The sequence below is a fragment of the Eucalyptus grandis genome, chromosome 5 (assembly GCF_016545825.1).
Source record: "Eucalyptus grandis isolate ANBG69807.140 chromosome 5, ASM1654582v1, whole genome shotgun sequence".
Classification (NCBI taxonomy): Eukaryota; Viridiplantae; Streptophyta; class Magnoliopsida; order Myrtales; family Myrtaceae; genus Eucalyptus; species Eucalyptus grandis.
Genome location: NC_052616.1, coordinates 18,669,421 through 18,679,618, shown reverse-complemented (window position 1 = coordinate 18,679,618; position 10,198 = coordinate 18,669,421).

Here is a 10,198-nt window from a genome sequence, read left to right as displayed (position 1 = left end):
AAGTTGTAAAAAGAAGAATCGCTGGCTAGAGTTGTACTCGACTATTTTGCTTATGTGTGACGTTATCATATTAATTAAAGTGGGTTGGTTCAAGAAGCAACGGGTTGTGTTGAATTATTGTTCGACTCAAGGAGCATCTTGTTATGGATTGTTATTGTGAAGTAATACAGTTTAACCCGTTAGCATGTGGAAGTTTGAAGTTTGTTGGGAATCGAGAAGGACCCTCAATTATTTTAAATTCGTCATTTAAGGCAATAGGTTTTCTGGATGTAGGTTGCCAAGATTATTTGGTAACTATAGTGGATACGACGGTTGAGGAACCAAAGATGGAGAACATAGTCGTGGTACGGGAGTTTTCTGAGGTGTTTCCTGAAGAATAACTTGATCTACCCCAGAAAGGGAGATCGAGTTCATGATTGAGTTGGCCCTTAGGATGGAGCCAATCTATAAGGCTCCTTACCATGTGGCGTTGTCATAATTGAAGTAACTGAAGGCGCAGATGCAGAGGTTGTTAGACAAGGGATGTATACGCCATAGTGCATCACCTTGGGGAGCACCAGTTCTGTTTGTGAGGAAGAAAGATGGGTCGTTGCGCCTTTACATCAACTATCGGCAACTCAACCGGGTGACAGTCAAGAACAAGTGTCTGTTACCAAGGATTGACGATCGGTTTGATCGGTTACAAGGAGCGTTGATATTCTTGAAGGTCGACCTGAGGACGGGTTATCATCAGCTGAGGATTAAAAAGAAGTTGAACAAGAGATAGTGTCGTTGGATGGAACTTCTCAAGGACTATGATTGCGACATCCTGTATCACCCCGAAAAGGCTAATAAAGTTACAGATGCGCTGAGTCAAAAGTCATCGATTGTGCAGATGGTGATTCAGGAGTGGATTTTACTCGAAGGAGCTAGAGATTTGGTTTTCAAATTTGAGATAGGCAACCTTTTCAAGACGTTGCAGTTGACAGACCCAAAGATCCAGAAGATTCTGCAGGAAGATATAGAAAAGAGAAAGGCTAAATTTCCTAGTTACCGAGGACGGAACACTAAGATTCCATGGACGATTGGGTGTACCTGACGATGCGGAGCTTAAGGAAGAGATCTTGTTAGAAGCTCACCATAGCAGTTACAGTATTCATCCAGACAGTACGAAGAGGTGTCAGAATCTACATCAACACTATTAGTAGACCGGTATGAAGACAGATATCGCCAGACACGTCGCCAAGTGCCTAACGTGCTATCAAGTGAAAGCATAGTATTGCAAACCTGGAGGACATTTGCAATCTCTTGAGATTCAGAAGTGGAAATGGGAACATATCACGATGGATTTTGTGATGGGATTACCAAGGAGTCAGAGAGGTAATGATTCAGTATGAGCTGTAGTTGATAGATTGATAAACTCCGCTCACTTCATCGCCGTATGAAAGGACTTTGCATTGGACAGATACACTGAGTTGTATGTGCGCTTGATAGTTCGACTGCATGGAGTACTAGTGACGATCATGTCAGATCAAGACCCGAAGGTTACAAATTGTCTTGGGAACTAAGCCACAGTATAGCACAGCCTATCATCTGCAGACAGATGGCCAATCTGAAAAGGCGATTTAGACCCTCGAGGACATGCTGCAAGCTTGCATGTTGGACTTCAAAGGAAGCTGGGAGGAATAGCCTCATCTAGTTGAGTCGCCTACCATAACAGTTATTAGCAAAGCATTCAGATGGCATCGTTTGAAACATTGTATGGCAGAGGGTGCAGAACCAGTTTATTGGGATGAAATCAGAGAGCGGAAGATTACCAACCCAGAGTTAGTTCAATAGTCAATGGATACCTTTATAGTTATTTGAGAAAGACTCATGGCTGCTTAGAGTCGTTCAAAAAGTTATGCAGAAAAGCGGTGAAAACCAAATCAGATAATATATCGAAAGGAGCAAGTGCTATGTAACAAGACAACATCTTTGGTCGAAGTGGTTTGGCATCACCACGGGACAAAATGAGCTTCATGGGAAAGCAAAGAATCGATGAGACGAAAATACCCCGACCTTTTTGAAGAAGAATTGTAATAGTTTAAATTTCGAGGATGAAATTTTTATAAGAGGGGAAGAGTTGTGACATCCTGAATTTTCGAACCCATCTCGATAAAATAAAATGGGCTTTTTACCAATGCGCCTATGGTCCTTTTTCTCTAAGCTGATCACTCACGAGTTAACTAACATATTAGGTGAATCCGTTAAGAGATATAAGCGCGCTAAAATCCCTAAAAACTGCCTGGTAGGTTAGATTGTACTAAAATCGCGTTCGGTTGATTTTAACTACAAAATTGAACTCGGTTTCGGGAATCGAAAGTTCCAGCGTATTACGATTTATTTTTAGGACGTCGACTCATCCTTTGAAGAATTTTTGGTGAGCCCGGAATTTTTGACGGAAAATCAAATTGGGCAATTTAAATTCAAGAAATTCGGAGGGGCTTCTTTAATTGGATTTTTGGGCTACCAAATTGAAGTAATTTGTGGGGAAATGATGGAAATTCGTTTGGGCTGTCCCCTTGGTATTTTTAGTCACCAAATTGGCTTGAATTGGTGAGGATTTGATTGAAGACCAAGGCAAATTCGTAGGGCAACAGCCAAGGGCTGTTTTGACCTTTAGTTTGGCTTGTTTTGGTGAAGATTGGTTTAGGTTTGGCTTGTGGGGGAAGCTGGACAGCAAGGGGGCAGAAGAATTTGAGGGATGGGCACTTAAGTGTGTAGATATTTCACCTTGCCTTCCATCGGCTCAAGCCAAGACTTGCTAGCCCTTTGTCCCCCCTTGGTCCCCTCTCTCCCTCTCTATTCTTCCCTTTGTGCGTGTAAGCCCAGCAGACCAACTGCTTCTGTTTTGCTTCATCTTCTTCTTCTTTCTCTTCTTCCATCTTCATTTCCTTTGCACTTTTAGCCAACCCCTTTAGCCCTTATAGCTCTAGCCTTTGCCAAGCTGTCCCGCCACCACAAACAGACCCACTCGACCCCTCATGCCGTTGTGCGCCCTCTGTCCGCTCGTTTACTTCCAGCTACGGTCACCAGCCCCCATCCATCAGCAGCTTCGCCGTTTAACCACCGTCCAAAGTCTAGCCGAGCCTCCAATAACACCGCACTGTCCAGCAGCACCTCCACCGGTCACCAACACCCGTGCCATCCGCCAACAGCCGCCAAGACCAGCCCCAAGCAGAACCGAGCAAAACCAGAAACTCCAACTCGAGCAGTGGGCTTGTTGGTTTTTTTAGTGCCTTTTAGGCCTCCTTTGAGCCGTTGTAGACATGGGTCTTCACCGCCTTCACGTCACCGTCATCGTGAACCTATTTGCTCGCTAATTCGATGAGTTAACTCCCTAATCCTTGAGTAGGTTGTTAATTATGTGTGGGAGCCACCTCTAATACCTTGAGCTATTGCTTATGATAGTCGAGAACTAAGTGCTACATGATAGCGTGACTTCGTGGGAGCCACCTCTAGTGCCTTGAGCTATTGCTTATTGTGGTCAGGGTCTATGTGGCACACGATATCGAAACTTCGTGGGAGGGGGCACCTCTAAAACCTTGAGTTTGAATATTGGATATGGAATTTAGATATTGAGTTTGAATATTTGATATGGAATTTGGATATTGAGTTTGAGTATTGAGTTTGAATGTTGAGAGTGAATATCAGGTGTGGATTGAACCACCGATATGAGTTACCCGCACCTATTTATGGGACGAAATTGTGTGGCACGGAATGGGATGTGTCATAACGATTTGGCGTTATAATCGGAACTCTTGTGAATTGTTTGATGAGTGTTATGATGTGTTCCAGTTCTTGAATGCATTTGCTGTATGCATGAGTATTTATGAGGTGTACTAATATGCAGGAAGGTGCCGAGGTGAGGTAAGTCTTGAGTGGTGCATGTTTAGGACGCATTTGAGTGAATTCTCTCCCTAGTTGGGGCTTAGAGTTTAACTCACTAAGATTTTTATCTCACCCCGTCGTGGGTTACCATTTTTCAAGGCCATAGTGTGGAGGATCCAGAGCCTAAGGCTAAAGGGTCCAGTGTGTAGATGGCCTAGTGGTTTCTTTTTTAGTCAGACCTTTGTATATGAACCTATAGGTTTAACTCAATTTGTTTATAAAGTGTGTTTTGAGAAAAATTGATTGTCCTACTTTTCTATCCCATGTGTTTAATTGTTGTCTGGGGTTTATGAGTTCGCTTCCGCATGTGCATAAAATGAAAGGGTGAGCGACGCGTCCTGGGACGTTGCAATTTAGTCGACCGCCGAGGGATGTGCGCGTGCCCAAGGTTCGGGGCGTAATAACGCAAATGGTGATCAAAGAGTGGATCTTACTTGAAGGAGCTCGAGATTCAGTTTTCAAATTTGAGGTAGGCCACTTTTCAAATCTTATGGCCACCCTCAAAATTGAGCCGGAGGTGCAAATCAGAATCAAGACATTGCAGACGACAAACCCAAAGATCCATAAGATCCTGCAAGAAGACACAGACAAGAGAAAGCCTGACTTTCAGATTTCTGATGACGGAACACTGAAATTTCATGGACGATTGTGTGTACCTGACGATGCAGAGCTTAAGGAAGAGATTTTGTCAGAAGCAAATCATAGCAGTTACAGCATTCATCTAGGCAGTATGAAGATGTATCAGAATCCGCGTCAACACAATTGGTGGACCGGTATGAAGGCAAATATAGCCAAGCATGTCGCCAAGTGTCTGACGTATCAGCAGGTGAAAGCACGGCACTGTAAGCCAGAAGGAATTCTGCAACCTCTCGAGATTCCCTAGTGGAAATGGGAATACATCACGATGAACTTTGTGATGGGCTTACCAAGGAGTCAGAAGGGTAACGATTCTATATGGGTCGTGGTTGACAGATTAACAAAGTTGGCTCACTTCATCGCCATATGAAAGGACTATGCATTGGATAGATATGCAGAGTTATACGTGCGTTAGATTGTTCGTGTACATGGAGTGCCAGTGACGATTACATCTAATCGAGACACGAAATTCACGGCAGCCTTTCGAAAAAGTTTGCAAACTACCTTGGGAACGAAGCTGTAATACAAGATGGCCAGTTTGAAAGGACGATTCAGACCCTCGAAGACATGTTGAAAGCTTGTGTGCTAGACTTCAAAGGAAGCTGGGAGGAACAGCTTCATCTCGTCGAGTTCGCCTACAACAACAGCTACCAACAAAGTATTCAAATGGCACATTTTGAAGCGTTGTATGGTAGCACGTGCAAAACGCTAGTGTGTTGGGATGAAGTTGGAGAACAGAAGATCACAGTCCCATGGTTTGGTTCAGCAGTCAGTGGATGCAGTTGCCATTATCAGGGACAAATTAAAGACAGCTCAGAGTCGCCAGAAAAGCTATGCAGATAAGCATCGAAGACCTTTGGAATTCCAAGTGGGTGAGCATGTCTTTTTGAAAGTGTCACCGATGAGGGGTACTTCATGCTTTGGCAATAAAGGGAAGCTGAGTTCGAGTTACGTAGGTCCCTTTGAAATTTCGGGAAAGAATAGGGACTCTGGCATATTGTCTTGTATTACCGCCGAGACTGGCATAAGTGCATGACGTCTTCCACGTGTTGATGTTGAGAAAGTATGAGCTTGACCCGACCCACATGCTGAATTTTGAAGAATTAGACGTGAACGACAGAGTGTCGTACGTGGAAAGACCAGTTCAGATTGTAGATCAGAAGGAACAGATTCTGCACACCAAGATGATCCCGTTAGTTAAAGTGGTCTAGCAACATCACGGGACAGAAGGAGCGACATGGGAAACCGAAGACATGATGTGACGATAATGCCCCCACCTTTTTGTTTAAGATTTGTAATGGTTTAAATTTCGAAGACGAAATTTTTATAAGAGGAAAAGAGTTGTGACAGCCTGATTTTCTGATTCTGTTTTTTATTGAATGAGTCGGGTTTTTCATCGACATGCCTATAGTTCTTTTCTCATGGCTGATCACTTATGAGATAACTAATCTATCAGGTGGAGCAAGGAATCTAAACGTAATAGGCTTGAGAATTCGACCCGAAATCGACTGCTCGATCGTGCTAATCTGCAAGGGTCAATACGGCATCGTCAAAATCAATCAGAGATCGGAGATAGGTCAATTAGACTTAGGTATGTGATTAAAGTGTGGGTGATTCCACCTAATTGCAAAATTCTCATCGAATGACACTAAATCGATTTTTCTGTCATATTTGTACATTTTGCCCGTATTTGAAATCTCGAGATTTTCACGACAACTGAGAGTCGCAATGAGTTGAAGATGCACAATGTGGCTCAAAAATAATCGACCACGGGTTGAATCCGCTAAAATTTCCTAAAAGCTATCGGTAGGTTAGGTTATGCTAAAATCGTGCCTGGTTGAAATTAACTGTGAAATTGAACCTGATTTCAGAAATTGAAAATTCCGTCATGTCACGATTTATTTTAGGAATGTTGACTCATCCTCTGAAGATTTTTCTGCAAACACGAATTTTTGGCGAAAATCCAAAGTTTGGTGTTTTTGGACGGGGAAAATTAGAGAGCCGTTTTTGCTTGCACTTTTGGCCGTCAAGTTGGACTAATCGGCAAGGAAAACTGTGGAATTAAGTGTGGACATCCTCCTTGACATTTTGGCTTTTGATTTGAGCTCAATTAGAGAAGATTTGAGTTGGAATTGGAGGGGAAGTGTTCAAATTTTGTAGGTCCATGTGGGGTGCAACAATTCAGCTGCTTCCATGGCTTGTTGAGGAAGATTTGTGAAGGAATATGGGCAAAGGATAGGGCAAATGAGTGAATGGGAAATTTTAGAAGACTTTTGAGGCATTTTGGTGGTCCCCTTCAGCTAAGCTCTTCTTCTTCCTCTTTGGCTTTGCTTTATCTATTGTTGTTGTGTTTTAAGCTCAAGAAAACTAGAGAGATCTAGCCAGCACCCCTGAACCGTCGATCGCTCCTTCGCCCGCCGACCGAGCACCATCGCTGCCGCCCAAGCCCCCTCGTGTGCCTGTCCGCCACTTGCTCGCGTCCTGCTCGCCCGCGCGTCCCGTGCGCCGCCATCCAACCATCGAAGTCGTGCTAGCCGCCGTCCACCATCCATCCAAGCCGTCGGAGCCACCGCAAGGAGCTGCTGTAGCCACCGCCATCCCGCCTGGTCATTTCCGCGCCAAGCCGCCGTTCAATTCAGCCTCCTTCGGCCCAAAGCATAACTGAACCTCACAGCCCAGCTGTGAGCTTCGTGAGCCTTTTCCGGGCCCATCCGAACCTTGTTTGGTGTCACCGCATGCTTGTGTGTCACCCGCTTTCGCGTTGGCGTCGCCGTGGACTCACGGTTCGCTAATCCGATGAGTTTACTCACTAAACCTTGGTTAGGAAGTTAATGATACTTAAGGGTTAATTATATTATGCTAAGTATGGCTTAGGTGGTTAGTTAGTTTAGTGATTTAGTTGATTAATTAGGATTGTTGGGTGGTTAGATTAGATTAATTAAGGGTTATATAGATTGTACTATTTATCTAGATATGCGCATTATTTTTTAGGCCCATTTAGGTGGTTGGCCTAAGTATGCATTTATTGGATTAATTTGCATTTATTTAAGTAATTTTGCTATTTATTTAATTATTTAATATTTTCGAGAAATTATACAGGGATAGCCCGTAGCCGAAATTTCGTACTGATTACAGTGGTGTGCTTAGTTTAAGCAATTGATTGTTATATTGTGTAATCGAGTGGTGGTTGTGATTTTTTAGTATTTAATTAGAAAATACCAGGTGTCAGGTTTTGACACCGAAAATGTTTTTAAATACTATATCAAACAGTGAGATTTTAAAAGGAATGATATCAATTTTTTTTTCAAACTGACCGTGTACCCACACACGATTATTTTACCATGTGTTTTTAATACGAAGAAAATTGGCAAAGTACATTATTTTAATTGGGACATTTGAGTGCAAGGCACGTTGTCTTGGCTGGGATTGGATGTGTGCATGAATGATATGAGAACCCATCACAAGCCTTTGGGGTCGGACAATGCTCCTTCAAGAATGCCCTAAGCCAACGGATGCCAGTCGCAGTGGAGGCTGGGCTGATGCTCCTATGTGGAATGCCGTCAAGATATAGACGTTGCCGTGCTCGATGGTGTGAGACGACGCCCAGCTACGCCGGAAGACCACTAATTGTTGAGTCGGCCGTGGCCATTGGGTCATAATCAATTGGGACGCATGATTGATTGAAATCGACATGCCTAATTATGGGACAAAATTTTGTGGCACGGAATGGGACGTGTTATAACGATTTGGCCTTATAATTGGGACCCTTGTAATTGTTTGGGTTATAAGTTGAGACGTCTCGATTGATGAGTGCTTTTAATGCAATTATATGTGATATGAATTGTACTGACGTACAGGAAGGAATTTAGGCGAGATAAGTCTTCTTTAATGTGTGATTAGATTACCTCTAGGCGTATTTTCTTCCTAAATTGGGGTTTAGGGTGTGAACTCGCTGAGACATCGTCTCACCCCGTCGTGGGCTTAACCTTTTCAAGTCCGTAGATGGCAGTCCCTCCAATATGTTTTAGACAGCCGAGGGGGTATATAGAGTAGAGTATTGACATCCCCGTCCCCGGGAGTCCCTGGCTCCATGAGCTCATCGTGACCACTATCTTGGTCGATGAGGGCCGACCTTAGTTGGTACCTCATGGATTCAGGGCGTGGTTCCACCATAGGCCTAATAAAATCAGGGAAGGTCTCCTGTAGGGTTTCGATATCACAACTGTTGCGGTCAACACCGCTACGAGCGAGGGGGTAGCTGACCCACCTGACGGTGTCATGGAAGACCCAGAACCCCCGGAGGTCTCAGAGGTCTCGGTTGAGGAGTCTTGTGCCTAGATGGCTTAGTGACTCTTCTTTTTGGAGTTAAGTCTTGTTTATAGACTTGTATTGTATATAAACTTAGTTTGTTTATAAAAGTGTTTTGTGAAAATTGTATCCCGTTTTTCTATCCCATATCTATGTTGTCTAGGGATTATTTATAGGTTTCTGCATATGCAATAAAACGAATGGGTTAGCAACGCGTCAAGGGATGTCGCATTTTTATTGACCACTAAGGGATGTACGCGCACTCGAGGTTCGAGGCGTGACAGTAATAACCAAGTATATTTGATGATGTACAATGGGTCAGCTAAGTAGCCATTGAAAGACTTGGATTCGCACAACAACAAAATCCAAATAAAGCATTTAGTAGAGCAGTTAGGTCGTCTGACGGGTTAGTTAGAGATTGTAGTGAAAACACAGCAATAGTTGGCATTTTTGGTGAATCTGTAGAGGTTCAAGGAAAGAAACTATATGGGCAAAAGAATCCTATTCTATTCAAAGGGAGGAATCTCCGAGAGTCCTCAAATCTTGCCAAGGAAGTTCAGCAACTAAATCAAAAATGGAATCGGCAACTATTGGTTGTTAGTGCCTTTCCTTCACAGAGCAGCGCATGAAATACTCCATGAGTGGATATATAGGAATCCAAATCTACCGAATCACTCATGTTATGATCTTCTACATCCATGTCTATTTTGGAACACCAAAGCCTCTGTTAATCTGGTCTAATGGAAGTCAAGTGAATCCCTCCCAATTGGCAATGATATCTCTTTCTTCTGCCATTATAAGGGTGGTCCACGATCAGGTGATCTATATGATACGAGATGCCAAGCAATAGGAAGATGAATTTCAAGTTATTGTACATATAATAAATTCTAATCACTGGCAAGAATGGAATTGCCAAACAATCCGAGATCAACGCTTCCAAGGGGAGTTGGAAGAATGTGTAGGGGATTGTCGGATTCCCAAAAACCGGATTCGACACTAAATCGAACCCCTAAAACGAATGCGGAAGACGAGCCCGGGAAAAACACGTATCACCGATTCTAAAGCACACCATGGAATCGATCCTAAACACCAACGTCGATAAGAGGAAGAGAAAACCAATCCCGTTCGATCCGATGACGTTGATTGGCGTTTAAGGGAAGACGGCGTCGCTTCTTTTGCTTACTATTCTTTTTGGAGGGAGAGAGGGAGGAAGGAACGTACGTAATATCAAAAGGTACGTTCTCCCTCTCTTTCCTCTCTTATATACGTCTCTCCATAAAACAAAGAATCGTACCCCTTCATCCATGGGCCCTAATCTTGTGGGCTGGGCTTTTAGGCCCAA